At 43.7% G+C, this 18,958-nt stretch overlaps 1 protein-coding gene across 2 annotated transcripts in view; it reads left to right on the top strand.

Moving 5' to 3' along the window:
- Positions 1–18,958, top strand: part of NOS1 (nitric oxide synthase 1) — a 220,834-nt gene that overhangs the window by 57,720 nt on the left and 144,156 nt on the right. Inside the window, exon 3 of one of the 2 annotated variants that reach the window (XM_067473257.1) lies at positions 12,490–12,657. The exons of the other annotated variant lie outside the window; for it this stretch is intronic. The gene's annotated coding sequence lies outside the window, so the exon portion shown is untranslated. The remainder of the gene's footprint in view (positions 1–12,489; positions 12,658–18,958) is intronic. 2 annotated transcript variants of the gene reach the window in all.

Below are 18,958 nucleotides of genomic sequence, written 5' to 3'. Positions count from 1 at the left end.
TTGAGACATTTTTAAATTCAAGATTCTAGTGTCCATGACTGTGAAAATGTGGTTGGAATACAGGAAGCTGCTTTAGTCCAGGACAAACTAATGGGTTTTCTCGCTGAGGTTTCTGATCACCTGGTTGCTTACTTCTGCAGGCATCGTCTCTCGGAGTTCTAACATTTTGATGGGTGTAATAGTTGGGAAAAGACAGAAGGTCTACTCTCTCTTTCCCACTAATACCTTGAACCACTTCTTGCTTTAATCACTGTGTAATGCGTCTTTCCCAAACACAAAATACAGTGTCCAGAATGTTCAGTAGTATTACAGATGCTTGTATCCGACATCTTATCAAGTCAAACTGTTTACATTTATGACGCACTAAAGACTCAAAGCTGACCTAAGCCTTGCTTGAAAAAGTGTCTTGAGCTTTGACTTCCCTTGCACAAAGGAGCGCAGATGGTGACTTTGAACAGTTATATAATTTGAAACCTGAGCTAGGAGACTAGACTGTTGCATCAAGGACACCATTCCTCTTGGAAGTCTTGAAAACCTCTCAACATCTTCCCTGCACAATGTCTTTTTCTGACCTTTTGCTGAAAGGGCAGTCTCTTTCTGGCAAATATATTTGGGCCTTTTATTCCTACAACTTCTCGGCTCTCAGTCTGTTTTATTAGGGTAGGTTGATCATCTCTGAAAGGCTCGAAATGAAAGGAGGTTTCTGACCCAAGCCTGTAATCCGGTGTGTTATACAGTGCAAAATGAGTTCTTGAAACTTGCATGTAGGGTCAGCTCAAGACATGGCAAGGCAGGAGGAATTATCGTTTAGTGGTAGAGTTCTGTGCTTTGCATGCTAAAGGTTTAGCCCCTAACATTCCTGCTTTATTTGTTGTTTTCTAAAGTAGCGCTATATTGCCTTTTGTTTATACAGATCCAGACATGGTTTACAGCAAGAATATAAAACCAACAACCCAACAAAGACAGAGCAATAGTGCCACAAAGATAATTTGAAGCAGCTATTGGCTAGGAAAAGCTAAAGTTAAGACAAAAGGGTTTCAGTAGCTGCCGAAAAGAGGCCAGGTATCCTGCAGAGGAGTCATTCCATAGAACAGTTGACACTGCAGATGCAATCTCCCTGAGCATTGCTGCCAAGTGAGATTTCAAAAGCTGCAGGACCTCCCTCAAAGACTTCAGGAGCTTGGTGATCAATTGATTTGGGAGGGATGTTCTTTAGGGTAAATTGTATTCAGGAATCTGAGCTGTTAGGCTCAAAAATAATCCTCAGTTGGGTGATTCCACCATAAATATAGCAGAGTACTAGAAGCAAACTTCACAACCAGCAGAAACTTACGTGAGCCAGGATAAGCTTCCATTCAACAGGATGGTACAGGATTGCAAAGTCGGAACTTTAGGTTCAAAATATTTATTGAAGTAAAAGAAACACATTCTAGATAGAAAAGGTCTTGGAGCTAACTAACTTACTAAATCTCATCTAAGAAAGGTAAAAGGATAAAAAGTCAAAAATATCAATGCAACTACATTTTGCCTAGAAAGAGGCAAAATGTGTCTTCAGTGGAAGAAAGTAAGAGGCAGAAAGAAGAAAAAAACAACAGAGGCTGATTGCATAGCCAAGCCCAGGGCAATCAAAATACCTTTAAAAGGGGAAGTGACCTCACAGAGATGACTTTGGTATATCTTCAAAGGGGGAGGAAATAGTGACAAGGAGGAAGAGTAAAAACGAATTCCTTTCTGGTATAAGCATGCATAGGAATGTGGGGGGGGGGGGGAGAGAGAAATCCTTCACTCTAATCCTTTCTCTAGTCTAGCTACTCATTGAGAACTGGAGATTTGATGACACAAGAGACCTGTGCAATCCAGGGATGGAACCCAACAAATTGGACCCAAGCTGTCTATTGCGTCAGCAAATGGTGGGCAAATATCATGTCTAAAACCCAAAAGATCCGTTGGATGAAGAACTCGAGGCTTGGGAACTGAATCAGCTCACTGGGCTCCCTCAAGACAACACTGGTGAATTTTCAACTTTATATGGATTGTCTCCAATCTATAAAGGTGGAAATACCTTTCCTAAAGCTTACCTTTTCTTACTAAATTTACTTACTAAAACATGCTGATATTTGGGTTCCGCACCAGGGTCAGACTATCAGTGGTTCAGTTAATGCAGTTGCTCCAGAGGACCATGTTTTTTTGTCTGAGCTCATCACCTCCCTTTCTTCCCTCACAGTTTCTGTTTTCTTTATTCATTTTATAGCCATGGATGTTTGCTGTGCCTCTAAGGTGAATTTTACTCAAAGGTTATGCAGTAAAGTGTTTTGTCCAGCTCTCCAGACTGACTGTGCTTGACAGATGTTCAGGTCTTGGCTAGAGCCGGTTGAAGCACTCCGGGCTGCTTTTAGAAACGAATGATGGGCGTCGAGCTGTTTTGTGGAGCCCCAAGGCTCTAGGCTGTCATTTAGGGGCAGACAAATAGGGGTAGAGGGAACCGATTCTTTAGAAATCCTTAAAAATAGTTTGCAACCATGTATTGTTGACTGGTTAGAAATGCAACAAATTAATGTAACTTTCCAGAATGGAATGACCATGGATCCTTCTGTTTGAAAAAGTCCAAAATTCAGTGTAAACAAAAAGCACTATGTCTGGTCCAGACCAAGATGCTTATTGTTTTCTCAAAGGCTGAAAACCAGGATTTCCAAAGGCTTGTCTTCTCTCATATAGACCAGCATAGGTTTTATGATGAATAAGAGAGACTTTCCTCTGTGTCTAGACTGCTTGTCTGATTTTATAAGATCAGCTCAACCCACATAACCAACCCACACTGTTTTGTGAACCCTTGCTGGCTGTTGTAGACTAATGTGGATGTTTTGTTTTGGTTCATGTTATTATAAAATTTTGTGTGACTATGTGTAGTTTAATTTATTGATGTTAGGTTTAATTTACTGATGTTAGGCTTTAATTTGATGTTAGGTTTCAATGTTATTTTCATATGTGGGGTTTTTCTGGGATTTTATGTTAGTATTTTGTGTTTTGGAGCCCCCAGTGGCACAGAGGGTTAAACTGTTGAGCTGCTGAACTTGCTGACCAAAAGGTTGGTGGGTCGGATCCGGGGAGCAAGGTGAGCTCTCACTGTTAGCCCCAGATTTGGCCAACCTAGCAGTTTGAAAAGATGCAACGGTAGTAGATCTGTAGGTACCGCTCCAGTGGGAAGGTAACTATGCTCCATGCAGTCATGCTGGCCACATGACCTAGGAGGTGTCTATGGACAACGCCGGCTCTTCAACTTAGAAATGCCCAGAGTTGGACACAACTAGATTTCATGTCAAGGGGAAACCTTTACCTTTTACTGTGTGTTTTATATCGGCATTGAATGTTTGCCATTGTTATGTTGGAATTTGCCCTGAGTCCCTTTGGGGAGATAGGGCGGAATACAAATAAAGTTTTATTATTATATTATTATATTATTATTATTTTGAAGAGTTCTATTCCAAGTCAGACCTAAAAATAACAGGCCACAAGAAAGTAGTGTGGAGTCTTCAAATTATTTGTCCACAGTTTGCCCCAGACAGTATATGGAGCCAGCAGGCACATAAGTCATCTAATCACAGTATTCTCCACTGCAGTGATGGGGGGCTCATAACAGAAATCAGTCATCCAGTGCTACTACTTGTACTTCAATGCAGCAGTTACTGTATTTTCCAGCATTGCAGGTTTTATAAAAATGCACACAACACTCTTTTGAAAATACACAGTTGCTTTCCAAAAGCAACAAGAAAAAGCCTACTTTCTCACAGTGGTTCACAGCTCATATCTTTCCTTCTCCTTTATTGCACAAGGATAAATCAAGTCAAACTTTCTGTCCTAGATGGCTAGATTGAGCAGACAGCATTCAATATATTCCTCAATATTCTTGTGATGGAACAGCACACTCCAGTTGATATGCCCAGGTGGTCAGACCCCTGTCCAATGGAGGCCCCAGTGTGCCTCCAGCTCCGGTTGTTGTAGTAGTTGTAGTTGTTGTTGTTCATTTGTTCAGTTGCTTCCGACTCTTCATGACCTCATGGACCAGCCCACGCCAGCTCCCTGTTGGCCATCACCACCCCCAGCTCCTTCAAGGTCAAGCAAGTCACTTCAAGGATAGGTCCCTTCAAGGATCTTGCCCTTGGTTGGCCCCTCTTCCTTTTTCCTTCCATTCTCCCCAGCATCATTGTCTTCTCTAAGCTTTCCTGTCTTCTCATTATCTGGCCAAAGTACTTCATCTTTGCCCCCAATATCCTTCCCTCCAGTGAGCAATCGGGTTTTATTTCCTGAAGTATGGACTGGTTGGATCTTCTCGCCATCCAAGGCAATCTCAGAACTTTCTTCCAATACCACAGTGTCTATCTTCCTTAGCTCAGACTTCCCTATGGTCCTGCTCTCACATCCATAGGTTACTACAGGAAATACCATTGCTTTTACCATGCGGATCTTCGTTGCCAGTGTGATGTCTCTACTCCCAGCTCCAGAGGGCTCTATTTTTCAAACTGTGTGCAGAGAAGAGGCAGGGTTTGTTTGTTGTTTTGCCTGTGTGAGTTTGGTTTTGAGGCAATGGTCAGAAATTACAGGAAGATAGATTTTCTCCCTAATGTATACTTATGTATTCTAATGGTAGTAGCTCTTCCGCAGTGATACAGTGATGGACTCTCCTTTGCCATACATCTCTCAGGGCCCTTCCACACAGCCCTATATCCCAGAATATCAAGGCAGAAAAACCCACAATATCTGCTTTGAACTGGGTTATCTGAGTCCACTCTCAGATAATGTGGAATGTTCTGCCTTGATATTCTGGGATATAGGGCTGTGTGGAAGGACCCTAAGATGGTTGGAAGCTCAACTCTCAGGAATGCAGTATTTGGAGACTTTTCCGTTGAGTGCAGGGTTGGGCTAAATGACCTGAAAAGCCATTCCAGCTCTAAGAGTATATTATTCTTAATAGCTGTCAATCTGCTTCCTCAAAGATTCAAAACTACCTCATTAAAGCCTTGAGATGACTGAAAAATAAACATCTGGGAACAGGAGACATTGATGCCATAAAGGATCCTGCTACGAGCACCCGATGTTATTTTTTTTCCTGTAAATTCGTGTGTCCTGAAATTATGCATTTCTATCAGCATTCAGAATGACAGGGAAAACATCCAGCTCAAATGTCTCCTTGTCCTTCCTCTCATGAATGTCAGGTCCAGAGGATCTGCTCTGTTGCATTTTCTTCCTCCCTGGCTTGTGTGTTCAGTGCTAAACATGATGTGAAGAGTAGAAAGTGAGTGTTTAAATCAGGTTTAATTGTAAGAGGAAACCCTCTCCTTGAGTTGAAGAAGGATCTAGGGACCAACCTGGGTGGGTTTGGGGATAGAATAGCCCCTGGTTCCAAGCCAATATGTTTGGTTGAATCCCCAGAATCTCAAGGGAGGATTGGGAAAGAGGATTGCTAGGACATCTCCAAAACTCCTGGGCCCTCCAAAACAAGTCTTCAAAATGGAGTGATCTTTCCTTGATCCTCCCAAACTCCCAGGCCAAAATGGCATCGCATCACTTACATCTTAGCAAAAATGTCCTGCTCCAACCTGCCCAGGGCTGGGAGGGGGGGGGGTACAGAGAGGTAGAAATTGACCCCTTCAACATTTGTCCACCCCAGTGTAGGCAGCGTGGGCAGTGAGTATACATACCGTAATCCTCTGCTGCTGGAACAAAAAACTGGTTCAGAATAAGGCAGCTTTCTATGTTAGTTTTCAGAATTATGGTTTTGCTTTTTAAAAAAGATTACATATTTCCAAGATTGGGACCCAATGCCTATACTTAGTAAATACTTGGAAAGATGTGTGGCCCTCTTTTTTCTTGATTCTCATGTGATGAAATTGGTGGGTTTATGTCTGTGTTCTGATCTGAACAGGAGCAGAATTTAATTTTATTTCTCTTCCGAAACAATGGCAAGGTCTCTCTGGAAGGAGTGGTTTGGTGACAGGCAAATTAATGAACATCTAATAAACCTTAAATTAAATTTAACAATCTGGCTTGCATGGCCAAAGAGAGTGATTCCATCTCCTCTCCCGGAAGTGCTGTTATTACGATGCTTTATGTTACAAGCACTTGTTCAATATCCCATTAAAATCATTTCAGTAATAAATCTACAAGCTGACAGTCTTTTAGTGAATGGAGCCATTTGTCTACAGAGGCAGGGTTAAGTGGGAAACTCCTTTTAGGATTCTGATTTTTTCTTTGGGGTTAATTTGGAGGGGGTGGCCACATTCGCCATATTTGTCGCTTGTGGGTAACTTAGAGAGGGGAGTATCAACAGACTGCCTCGTTTTTCCCATAACCAAAAAGTTTTCAGCCTGAGTTCTGGGCAATAACTTCTCAATTTATTTTAGTTCTGTGAAGGGTGTGGAAAAGCTTATTGGGTCATTAACCTGCTAATGGCAGTAAATAATTAACCCGCCTTTATGATGTTTTTAGAAAAAGCATGAATAAGGACGATAGTTGGGGAGGCACTTTTTGAAAAGAATTCCCTTTCCAGTCGTCTACTTTCTTGTACCCATTTTCCTTCCTACAGGTGACACCAGCTTTTGCATCATACTGTTAGAATACAGAGACAAAACAGGGAATCAAATGAAAGTATATGAGGAATGTGTTGTTTTGCAGAAGAATGAAATGTACTCAAATATTTGCAGCATGCAGTTAGAGGAAGTATGGAAATTAAGTAGCCTGGAGCCTCAAGGCCAACTGGCTTTGGAAGGGGGCAGAAAGAGTTCCGAAAAGGAAGAAGCTGAAGGGGAATGGAAGAGAAAGGCCATAGAAACAGCAGGTGGAGACATAAAATATTGGATGATTGACAACAAAGGTTTTCCTTTCAGTCCAGAATTCCATTTTACTGTCAAGTCCAGTTCAAGGGGCTTGCTTTTCTCTTTAAAGCCCATAATTGTTTAAACACCTGCTCTCAGCCATTAGAGTCTTAATAGCTCCGTTTGCCTGCTCTGTTTACCCCACCACCACCACCGACCACCCATTATGATCAACTTCCTCACCTGGGACAATTTATTTACAGTATTTACAGTATTTATATTCTGCCTTTCTCACCCCGCAGGAGACTCAGGACGGATCACAATGCACGTATACTTGGCAAACATTCAATGCCATAGATACACAACATAGATTGACACAGAAGCTATTTCACTTTCCAGCTTCATGAGGGTATGCTTTTTTGAATTCCACCCACTGGGAGAGCTGTCACTTCACCATCCACTTGTGACACCGATGGGGTCCTTCCTCATTCTTTTGCACACTTGCTGGAGAGTTTTATGGCATCGTAAATTATTTAAATTAGCCTCCCCACATACGCTGTATCTAAATTTCCTACTTGACAGATGCAACTGGCCTTTGGGCTGCAAAGGTCGACAGCAAGCTAGACAAATGGTCGGGAGCTTACTCCAACTCGGGCTGGCTTCGAACTCATGACCTTTCAAAGGAAATAGATGGTTGTTCAAGAATGCTGCAGGGTAGCTTATGCCTATACAGCATTTCCTGCTTTGTCCATTAACTTTAATCCTGCCAAATTTCCTACAGAAGAACTCAAAATGAATTTACACTTTCTTTGTCCTCTGAACAATTCTGTGACAATGTATTGTTGAAAACTTTCATGGCCAGAATCACTGGGTTGCTGTAAGTTTTTCGGCCTGTATGGCCATGTTCCAGAAGCAATCTCTCCTGACATTTTGCCTGCATCTATGGCAGGCATCCTCAGAGGTTGTGAGGTCTGTTGGAAACTAGGAAAATGGGGTTTTAGATATCTGTGAAATGTCTAGGGTGGGAGAAAGAACTCTTGTCTGTTAGAGGTATGTGTGAATGTTTCAATTGGCCACCTTGATTAGCATTTAATGGCCTAGCAGTTTCAAGATGTGGCTTCTTACTGCCTGGGGGAATCCTTTGTTGAAAGGTGATTAACTGCCCCTGATTGTTTCTTGTCTGGAGTTTCCCTGTTTTTGAATGTTGTTCTTTATTTACTGTTATGATTTTAGAGGTTTTTTTAATACTGGTAGCCAGATTTTTTCATTTCCATGGTTTCTCCTTTCTGTTGAAATTGTCCACATGCTTGTGGATTTCAGTGGCTTCTCAAATAATATGCTGTGTCCAGGGTCCTCCAGCATAGCCAATTCTGTGACATTGGCTTGCCGAGACAGATAGTGTAGAAGAGTACCAGAGGCTATGGCCATTCAGTTGACTCCATGGCTAAATGGGAATTTGAATATGGTTTTTCTTTAGGTCTTGTAGCCATTGTTCCACACAGGCTGCCTTATTGCTAAGCCTCAACAGAGCAGTTTAGCAAAAGCAGTGCCAGGAAGTAACCCCTGGTGACTTTTGAGTGCCAAGTCCTGATCTGCACTACTGACCCATGGGTCTACAGAGTTTCAAGCAGGTGTTTGGCTACACTGGCATGTAAACACTAAGGATTGATCTTTGAATGTTTTGCGTGCAAACCAGGGGCTCTGCCACAGAGTTAAGGCCCACTCCCTGAATGGAGGAACCCTGGAATCTATCTTGCACTGAATCCGACATTTGCTCAGTCACATTCTTGTAACTGGCAGGGACACTCTATAGAGTTTCAAACAGGTGTCTAGTTTGGCTTTGCTTGTTTCCAAATCCACCTGGAGATGCCAATGACTAAATCTGGGGTCACGCCACTGTGGTACTAATCTTCTCTGAGCTGGAGGACAAGTGACCAGGAAGGGAGATGCAAGAAGGAGCAACCTCCCTCCTCCAGGTTTGCAGTGTGTTGTGAGGGTGTACCCACCCCTTTACATGTTTCACACCCACAAGGGAAATCTGGATTTGGAACGTTGTCTCTGGTGCCAAATGTCAAAAGTTGGAGCAGATGTGTCATTGTTTTGTGCTTTCCGTTGTTTCCAGCTTACAGCAATCCTAAGGCAAACCTGTCATAGGGTTTTCTTAACAAGATTTGTTTGTGGGATAGGTGTGCCTTCTCATTCTTCTAAGGATGAGAGAGTGTGACATGCCCAAGGTCATCCAGTGGGTTTCTGTGGCTGAGTGAGGATTTGCACCCTATTTTCCAGAGTCAGAGTCCAACTGATATACAGGAGAAGTTTTGAAGTAGGCTTTCTGGAGGATGAAGGGGGTCATAATTGTATTTCTATCCCCTTCAGGAGACAGAAGCTTAAGTTTAGGAGTGACAGAAGTGGATTTGTTTCATCTAAGCATAGGTGCCTACTTCTTGTGTGTTTACCAGAGCTGCTTGACTCCATGCATTTAAAGGGAAGCTCTGTCTGTTAACTGGGTATGGGTGCAACATGAAGGATCACTGCCATCTCTAGGCAAGGCTTCGAATAGACACAACGCTGCTTCCTCAGTTGGAGCTGGGAAAGAAAGAGCCCTGGCATTCTTCCCAATTCAGATCCGTCTGTGTGCCAGTCCACCTACTCTCGTCTGGAATGTGTATGCATATGGTTTACATGGGCTTGGGAGCATTTAGGATAAATATGTTGAGCTTTTTTTTATCTCCCTTCTCCCCCTTCCTCCCAGTGTTGTAATCCCACAAAGATGCTCCGAGTAATGTACGAGCAGCTAAGTATCTCCAAAGCCATTTCTGCCTGCTGCCCTGGAAGCCACTGCTGTACGCCTGCCTTGATCCTGGCCTGAGCAGAAGGCTTCCGGGGGATATTGAGGCTTTGGGAAAGCCCAGGAGAGGCCATGGAAATCCTCTGCACTCCGGGCAGAGTCTTAACGGTTCTAACTCAGAATGATGAGCACAGGAAGAGAACCTCTCCCATTCTCTTCTCTTACATGGAAGTTTTTATTCCCCACCCCCTACCCCACCCCACCCTGGAAGATGGCATGTGTCACTGTGAGGACATTTGCTTTTGCCTGCATACAACGAAGTCTGTATTCTACTAGTTTAAACAGTAACCATCACTTTCAATTGAAAACATATAGAACAATGGCCCCAAGAGACTGTTTTCTGGGCCAGGTAATCAGAGCTTGGAAATGTTACTTAGTGTACAACATATCCTGCATGGATATGATGTCTGGCAAATACCAGAAATAATTTTCTGAAAGGGTAACTTTTCCAAGTTCTGCACACTTACAAACCGTAAGCTGTCAGGCAGAGGTGGACAATTTGTGGCTCTCCGTGTGTAGAGAACATCCCTGATCCTTGGCTCTGCTGACTTGGGCATATAGAATCATAGAATCATAAAGTTGAAAGAAACCTAGTGGGCCATCCAGTCCAACCCCCTGCCAAGAAGCAGGACAATCGCATTCAAAGCACCCCCAACAGATGGCCATCCAGCCTCTGTTTAAAAGCCTCCAAAGAAGGAGCCTACACTACACCCCGGGGCAGAGAGTTCCACTGCTGAAAAGCTCTCACAGGAAGTTCTTCCTCATGTTCAGGTGGAATCTCCTTTCCTGTAGTTTGAAGCCATTGCTCCATTGCGTCCTAGTCTCCAGAGCAGCAGAAAACAAGCTTGCTCTCTCCTCCCTATGACTTCCCCTCCCTCACATCTTGATACATGGCCCTCATGTCTCCTCTCCGCCTTCTCTTCTGCAGGCTAAACATGCCCAGCTTTTTCAGCCATTCCTCGTAAGGCTTGTTCTCCAGACCCTTGATCATTTGAGTCGCCCTCCTCTGGACACATTCCAACTTGTCAACATCTCCCTTTCATTGCGGTGCCCAGAAGTGGACACAGTGTGATTCCAGGTGTGGTCTGACCAAGGCAGAATAGAGGGGTAGCATAACTTCCCTGGATCTAGACCAGACCTGGGCAAACTTTGGCCCTCCAGGTGTTTGGGACTTTAACTCCCACAATTTGTAACAGCCTACCATCTGTCAGGAATTGTGGGAGTTGGAGTCCCAATCACCTGGAGGGCCAAAGTTTGTCCAGACCTGATCTAGATACTAGTTTCCTATTTATGCAGGCCAAAATCCCATTGGCTTTTTGAGTTGCCGCATCACATTGTTGTCTCATGTTCACCTTCCTGTCCATGAGGACTCCAAGATCTTTTTCACATGTACTGCTGTCAAGCCAGGCATCCCCCATTCTGTATCTTATTTATTTATTTCGCTTACTTATACCCCGCCCTTCTCACCCCGAGGGGGACTCAGGGCGGCTTACAGGGAAGGCACAATTAGATGCCTAAATCACACAATAAACAATACAAATACAACAATTCAACTGTCAAATTAAAACATCAATACATAATAAAATAATAAAACGATCTCATGTCAGAGTCCATATAACAGAGTCCGTATATCCATTCCATTCCATTTGTTCTCGTCTATTGTCAGGTCCTTAAGTTAGTTGTCAGAATGACCAAAGACTTGGTCCCACAACCAGGTCTTCAGTTTTTTCCTAAATGCTAGGAGGGAAGTCGCCGATCTGATCTCCCCGGGGAGTGAGTTCCACAGGTGGGGGGCCACCACTGAGAAGGCCCTGCTCCTCGTCCCCGCCAGCCTCACTTGTGACAATGGCGGGGTCGAGAGCAGGGCCTCCCCAGAAGATCTTAAACTACGAGGTGGGATGTAGAGGGAGATCCGTTCGGACAAATACACTGGGCCGGAACCGTATAGGGTTTTGTAGGTCAAAACCAGCCCTTTGAATTGTGCTAGGAATTGGATCGGCAGCCAGTGGAGCTGACGCAACAGGGGGGTGGTATGCTCCCTGTACGCCGCTCCGGTGAGCAATCTGGCTGCTTCTCGCTGGACTAGTTGGAGTTTCTGAGCAGTCTTCAAAGGCAACCCCACGTAGAGTGCGTTGCAGTAATCCAACTGGGATGTGACAAGAGCGTGGACCACCGTGGCCAAATCTGACTTCCCAAGGTACGGGCACAGCTGGCGCACAAGTTTTAATTGTGCGAAAGCTCTCCCGGCCACCGCTGAGACCTGGGGTTCCAGGCTCAGCGATGAGTCCAGGATCACTCCCAAGCTGCGAACCTGCGTCTTCATCTTTGCATAGTTTTGTATCTGGCGACATCTGGAGAATAGAGGTTCACTAGCTGTGTTTTAATGCATGGTGAACTCTGACCAAAGTAGACATTCTCTGTTTTCTGTTCATGTTGGTGCAGGCATGTAGCCGGGGGGGGGGGGCTTGAGGGGCTTCAGCCCCCCCCCCCCCCCCAAAATTCTCATGGTGGTTCGCGAAAAGGCCTTACTGGTGCATTATTTAAACTGTTATGTTTATTCATATCATGATCTGATCACCATACTCAATATATCCCATATGCATGGGGATATTGGGGTAACGATTCAAAAGGTTTGCTAGGGTAGACCCTCTTTCACTCACTCAGCCCCCGCCCCTACGAATCGAAATCCTGGCTACGGGCCTGCGTTGGTGTCTTTCCACCCAGATCCCCCTAGGCTGGTTTGCCTCAGGTGACAGTGCTTTTGGTATGATTCTGCGGAGGAAGCAAAGTTTCCAGTCGAATAATACAGTTTTGTCTTTGTTTTTTTAAAAGGACTAATGTTGCCAGAGAGACACAAGAAAGAGAAAAGGATGCCTGCTGGGCTCACATAGAAGAAGTGTGGACATGGCAACTGTTCGGCAAGAGTTTTGGCTCATGCAAAGTATCGTTTAATATATGGCTCCTTGCAGGGGGCAGGATGACACCTGACATCACATTGGGGTCAGTCTGAAAGAAGAAGCAGTCAAATGACATTCTATTTTGTGTATTGTTTTTATGACATAACCAAGTATTTACTCTCTCATTATATGTGTGAGCGTGCCACATATATACAGATGGAGGGGGGAAGAGAGAGAGCAGTTTCAGAGCAGGTTTTAATCACGTTGTCATCCCACTGCATTCACTGAATTTTACTGGGACTTCAGATGGTGTTGTTCCCCCAGCTCCCTCCCCCACTCCTTCCATATATTTTTTCTTATTGTAGAAAATCTGTTGAGAAAATGCAATGACTACACAGTACATGCTGTTTACTAGTCTGAGGTGCCTTCTATTTGGAAATGCTCAAAGACAGGAATACCAATCCAAATGTGACCTGTCTTCTGTCTGTATCTGTGTTGGGTACAGGTGGAGAGAGAGAGAGAGACAGAGAGAGAGAGAGAGAGAGAGAGAGAGAGAGAAAGATGACGTATATGTTACACCATGAAACTAAAATGAATCCCTCCCTTGGATTGTTGTAAGTTTTTCGGGCTGTATGGCTATGTTCCAGAAGCATTCCCTCCTGACATTTCTCCTTCATCTATGGCAGGCATCCTCAGAGGTTGGAAACTAGGAAAATGGGGTTTTATATATCTATGAAATGTCTAGGGTGGGAGAAAGAACTCTTGTCTGTTGGAGGTAGGTGTGAATGTAGCAATTGCTCACCTTGATTAGCATTTCATAGCCTAGCAGTTTCATGGTGTAGTTTCTTACTGCCTGGGGCAATCCTTTGTTGAGAAGTGATTAGCTGTCCCTGATTGTTTCTTGTCTGGAGTTGCCCTGTTATTGAGTGTTGTTCTTTATCTACTGTTATGATTTTAGAGTTTTTTAATCCTGGTAGCTAGATTTTGTTCATTTTCACGGTTTCTTTCTTTCTGTTGAAATTGCCCACATGCTTGTGGATTTCAGTGGCTTCTCTGTGTAGAATGACATGATAGTTGTTAGAGTAGTCCAGCATTTCTGTGTTCTCAGATAATATGCTGTGTCCAGGTTGGTTCATCAGGTGCTCTGCTATGGCTAACCTCTCTGAATGAAGTAGTCTGCAGTGCCTTTCATGTTCCTTGATTCGTGTTTGGGTAATGCTGCGTTTGGTGGTGCCTATGTAGAATTCTTGTCCACAGCTGCATGGTATACGGCAGACTCCTGCAGAGGTGAGAGGATCCCTCTTGTCCTTTGCTGAACGTAACATTGCCTTGTAATATGCATCATGTACAATCCTGAGATGGTTGCTTGGGCAGACCCCACTGAAATGGAAGGCAGCTTTGTGAGATGATGAAGCTACCTCACAGGACTGTTGTGAAGATAAAATGAAAACGGCATCACATGCAGAGATAACATGGGGTGGACCTATTCATGCTGAGCTCTTTGGAGGTGGTGTGGGCTGAAGCAGATAAACAATGATAACAAAGAACAGTTGTATTACAATTCTGAACAAATCTTGTCAAGGAAACCCTGTAATAGGTTTGCCTTAAGATGCTCATAAGTAATGCAATGACTTGAAGGCAAATGACAACAAGAAGAGAAATGATTTGGGACCAGCTCTTGGCTGAAAACAGGCATTTTTGCCTTCACCCAGTATTTTCTGTCACTTGTCTGTGGTTCGGATTTCCTGCTGCAAACCATCACCTTGAAATTAATAAATTTTCTTACAATATATTTCACCTGGAAAAAAATTATTCGTTCAGATCTTGATTAGGGTTAAACCAAGCATTTTTCCTCATTGATTTCATTGAGAGTCAAATCTAACTATCTTATCATGTAACCTTTTCACACTTACTTAAAAGTAAGCTACTGTAGATCAGGCATGGGCAAACTTCAGACCTCCAGGTGTTTTGGACTTCAACTCCCACAATTCCTAACAGCCTCAGGCCCATTCCTTTCCTTTTCTGCTTAAGCAGTTGAGGGGGAAAGGAAGGGGCCTGAGGCTGTTAGGAATTGTGGGAGTTGACGTCCAAAACACCTGGGAGGGAGGCCTAAGTTTGCCCATGCCTGCTCTAGATCCAGTAGAAAGTGGGTTGCAATCTAAGTTTGGATCTAGCACAGTGCGGGAAATTACTCCATTGTAGATTTGTAGGTAGCTAGAGCTAGTGGCCTGAGTGTTGGACTAGGACTCTTGGAGACCAGACTTTCACTCCCTGTTTGGCCATAGAAATGCACTGGGTGAACTTGGGCAAGTCCCATTCTCTCAGCTTCCACAGAGGAAGGCCATGGCAGCTTAAAAGTGTCTCACTACAACGAATGGATGAGCAGCCAGCTTTGGCTATGCTGTTTGTGTTGAATATCAGTTTGCCAAGTATAATTTTCAGTGATGAGGGAGAGTGACATTAGATTTTCACAAGACATGATGAGCTTCATTCAGATTCATGTTCCAACTACAAACCTTACCGGTTGACTTTGATTCAGTTGCTGTCAGCCTCACCGAGCCTAACAACAAAGTTGTTGTAAGGATAAAAGCAGAGCGGAAATATATACTCTGGCCTCCATTTCTTGGAAGAAGGATGGAAGAACTTCTAGAGGCTCAGAATTTGACAAGACTGACCCAGTTCCCCTGAGGCTGAATCTTACAAGGATATATTTGCTCAAAGGAAATATCTTCTCTGCCTCCTATGAGAGTGAGCCACAGGACAAAACCAGAATCCCAGGACAAGCCTTATAATCCCGCTCGTAGTAACACTGATTTTGAACAGAGAGCAAAATGCCTTCTGTAAGTAAGCTGTCCCAATTTTCTACTTTTCCATGGTATGGCTCCTGGGGCTCTTTTGATTAACTGTTTCAGTAATTAGCTTCTTTAAAAGCATCTTTATAAGTCCTTTTTTGAGAGAGAAGGAGAAATGAATCTGCTGCTGTGGAAAAGAGAAGCCATGCAAAATAAGTATTACCATACACTGATTTCAATTTGAGATTACCTTGGACTTGAAAGAGACTGCTTTTTTGTTTGCTTCTGATTTCATTAATATTGTATTACATCTTCCTTCTCTTATCATTATAACACAGTCAAATACATTCTCCTACGGTGTTTAGATATTGCATCAGGTTTATATAGTTGGTAATGCATAGCTGATCAGTTGCATACCTGTTATTTTCAATGTTGTCAATGCTGGCCTCTAGATAATGGTCAGTAATCTAAGTATTAAAGTTTATAGCAGTGGTTCCCAACCCTTTTTTGACCAGGGACCACTTTGATCAAGGACCACTCTCCAACATTAGTACCAAAAAGGTTATGGATCTGTTTTTTGGTCAACTTTAGATTTGGTTTGGTTATTTGGGGTGCTGATTCAAAAAATTGCATTGGATTGACCACATCAGCTCTAGTTTCTGATACAGAACATATGTCATCCAGTAGTCTCCATCTTCTCACCCACAGAAAACCGTATTTAATAATCTAGAGCTCATGTGGTAGTAGTAATCTCCCAACATCCCCGTCGCCTTGGCACTATAAGTGGGTTTTGCAAGACAAGTTGCTTTCATTACCAAGTGATTTCAAGGCAATGGTGTAGTAATGGTGAGGCCATGGACCACTGGTGTTCCACGGACCACAGGCTGGGAACCACTGGTTTATAGTTTATCAGATGTCTCCGTTGCCAGGCCATAGGGGAGCACATTTATATGTATCTGGTGAAGGGTGGGTTTGCAACTTCGTTGTACATTTTGGTTTATGAGCATGAAAATGCTCATCTCCAGTTGAGAGTGTTGGCCAAGGGCCCAAAGGAACCTTTCTGTTTGCTTACTGTATTTATTTGTTCAAACACTCTTGTCCTTCATCATAAGATCTCAGGGTGGCATGTAGATAATGTGTAATGAAATGAAAAAAATCAAAAGTCTTAATCATATTAAATTAAATGAAGCAGTTAAAACAGATTTCAAAGTATGTAGATTTGAGTAAAATCATTCAATTATAAGGTTTCGCTTTAAAACCGTGTTTTCACTAGAAACTGGAATGAGAGTATTGCATACCAAAGAAGACCCTTTCCCTCATCCTCACACAATGGATTGCTTCCACTGTTGGAACACAAAGGAGACCTGTTGCAGCAGATTCCATTAAAACATGTGCCATGCAATTTCTAGATATTCCTGTCTAACTGCTGTGTATTGCACTGGATAGGAGTTCCAATTCACCCTCGAGCTGGACCTCATAGAGTGCCCTGCATTAATCCAATTAGGATTTCATGAGTATGTGAAGTACTGTAGGTAGATTACCCCTATCCAGGAAAGGCTGGTTCCCCAAACCCTTGAAGCCATGGAGTCTGCCTGGGACTCCAAGGACAAAGATGAAGTGCTTAGAGGGAGTGTAAACCCATCCAATTCCCAGGCCCAGGAATCCACAGTGCCTTCATCTTTTTGACCGAAATTCAACAGCCCCAGCTGGCATCACTGACAAAGGAGAAGCAAAGCTGTGTGCCTTCGGTGTACAAATGGTACTCCAGACTCCCAATTAAGTTACCAGAAAGCTTGGAAGTGAACAGACTGATCATACTTTGATTCGCATCCTATGTTCATTAATCACACACTACTTTTTTGAGCTACTTAGGAGTATTTTTCACCCTTTTTGAAATACTTCTGTGCACCTTGATGTTCTCCAAGTGTGTTGGCCTGTTTCTCTTTTGCGTGCACAATGCCATTCTGCCTACATGAGGCGGTGCACTCAAGAAATGAGCGCTCGCTTATTGCCCCTCTTTCTTGCTTTCTCTCTTTATAGAGATCTATTAGATCCTCTCACACTTGGAAGATACAGCAGCCTGGGGATTAGGAATGGGGTCTATTGAGTGGTCTCCTCTAAAGATACAAGCTTTTCATCTTTTTAAGATGAGTGAAAATAATGCAGCCACCCAGGTATTGCTAGACTGTAGCTCCCGCCATTTTTTTACCATTGACTATGCTGGCTAGATCTGCTGGGAGCTGCAGTCCAACAACAGCTGAAGGGCCACAAATTTCCCACTTCTGCTTTAAGGAATTGTTTATAGAAGCTACAACTTCATTGCAGCATGACTTCTGGGTTTCTCTTGCAAAATGTGCCACCTGGTCCTGTGCATGTTTACCTTAAGGCTTAATTCTGAGTAAGCAAACTCCAACCCACCAGAGCTTATCCTCACAAAATTATGGCATGGGTCAGTTGGAGGTTTGTGACTAGCCTGAGGTCAGCAGAAGAAGGTGTAAAGGCTGGAAAACAGGCTGCTACAGTTTAGCTCTCTAACCTATGGATAGCTGTGTCCCCATCTTTCCTCCAGCTTAGGAGTCAGCTTCTAGCATTCCAGAAGCTGTCAGACTAAGAACCCCTTTGGCAGAGAAGGCTGAAGATCTCTCCGCCAGTCCTTCTCTTCCTTTTTGGAAACAGACGGTGAATCACCCCACCAAAAGCCCTCCTCTGCTGTGATTGGCCAGTCTCTCAGCCGACCTCTCACCAAGGGGAGGGCTGTTTCTAAGATTCCAAGCAAGGAGAGGAGAGCAGGCGTGCTCAGCACATGAGCAAGGAAGAAGAAGAAGGAGGAGGAGGAGGAGGAGGAGGAGGAGGAGGAGGAGGAGGAGGAGGAGGAGGAGAAGAAGAAGAAGAAGAAGAATTTTTCTACCCCGCCTCCATCTCCCCAAAGGGACTTGGGAGGGCTTACATGGGGCCCAAGCCCAAGGCAAAATACAATTAAAAACAAAGCAAAAACAATCAAAACAGCATAAAACAGTGTAAAACAACATAATAATAGCTAGCAACAACAATAACAGCAGACTGATTTTGGAGAGGGGGAGAGCTTGCGAGGCTGGAGGGAGGCTCATGCCAGCGAGTCCCTTCAAGTCATGGGGGTTTTGTGTGGGAAATTTGGCCCAATTCTATTGGTGGGGTTCAGAATGCACTTTGATTGTAGGTGAACTATAAATCCCAGCTACTACAACTCCCAAATGTCAAGGTCTATTTTCCCCAAACTCCACCAGTGTTCACATCTGGACATATTGAGTATTCATGCCAAGTTTGGTCCAGATCCATCTTTGTTTGAGTTTACAGTGCTCTCTGGATGTAGGTGAGGTACAACTCCAAAACTCAAGGTCCATGCCCACCAAACCCTTCCAGTATTTTCTGTTGGTCATGGGAGTTCTTTGTGCCAAGTTTGGTTCGATTCCATCGTTGGTGGAGTTTGGAATACTCTTTGATTGTAGGTGAACTATAAATCCCAGCAACTACAACTCCCAAATGACAAAATCAACCCCCCCCCCCCCCCCAACTCCACCAGTATTCACATTTGGGTGTATCAGGTATTTGTGCCAAATTTGGCCCAGTGAATGA

The sequence above is a fragment of the Anolis sagrei genome, chromosome X (genome assembly GCF_037176765.1).
Source record: "Anolis sagrei isolate rAnoSag1 chromosome X, rAnoSag1.mat, whole genome shotgun sequence".
NCBI lineage: Eukaryota > Metazoa > Chordata > Lepidosauria > Squamata > Dactyloidae > Anolis > Anolis sagrei.
The sequence above is the reverse complement of the archived record's forward strand: the minus strand, read 5'-3'. Positions and strand labels throughout refer to the sequence as shown.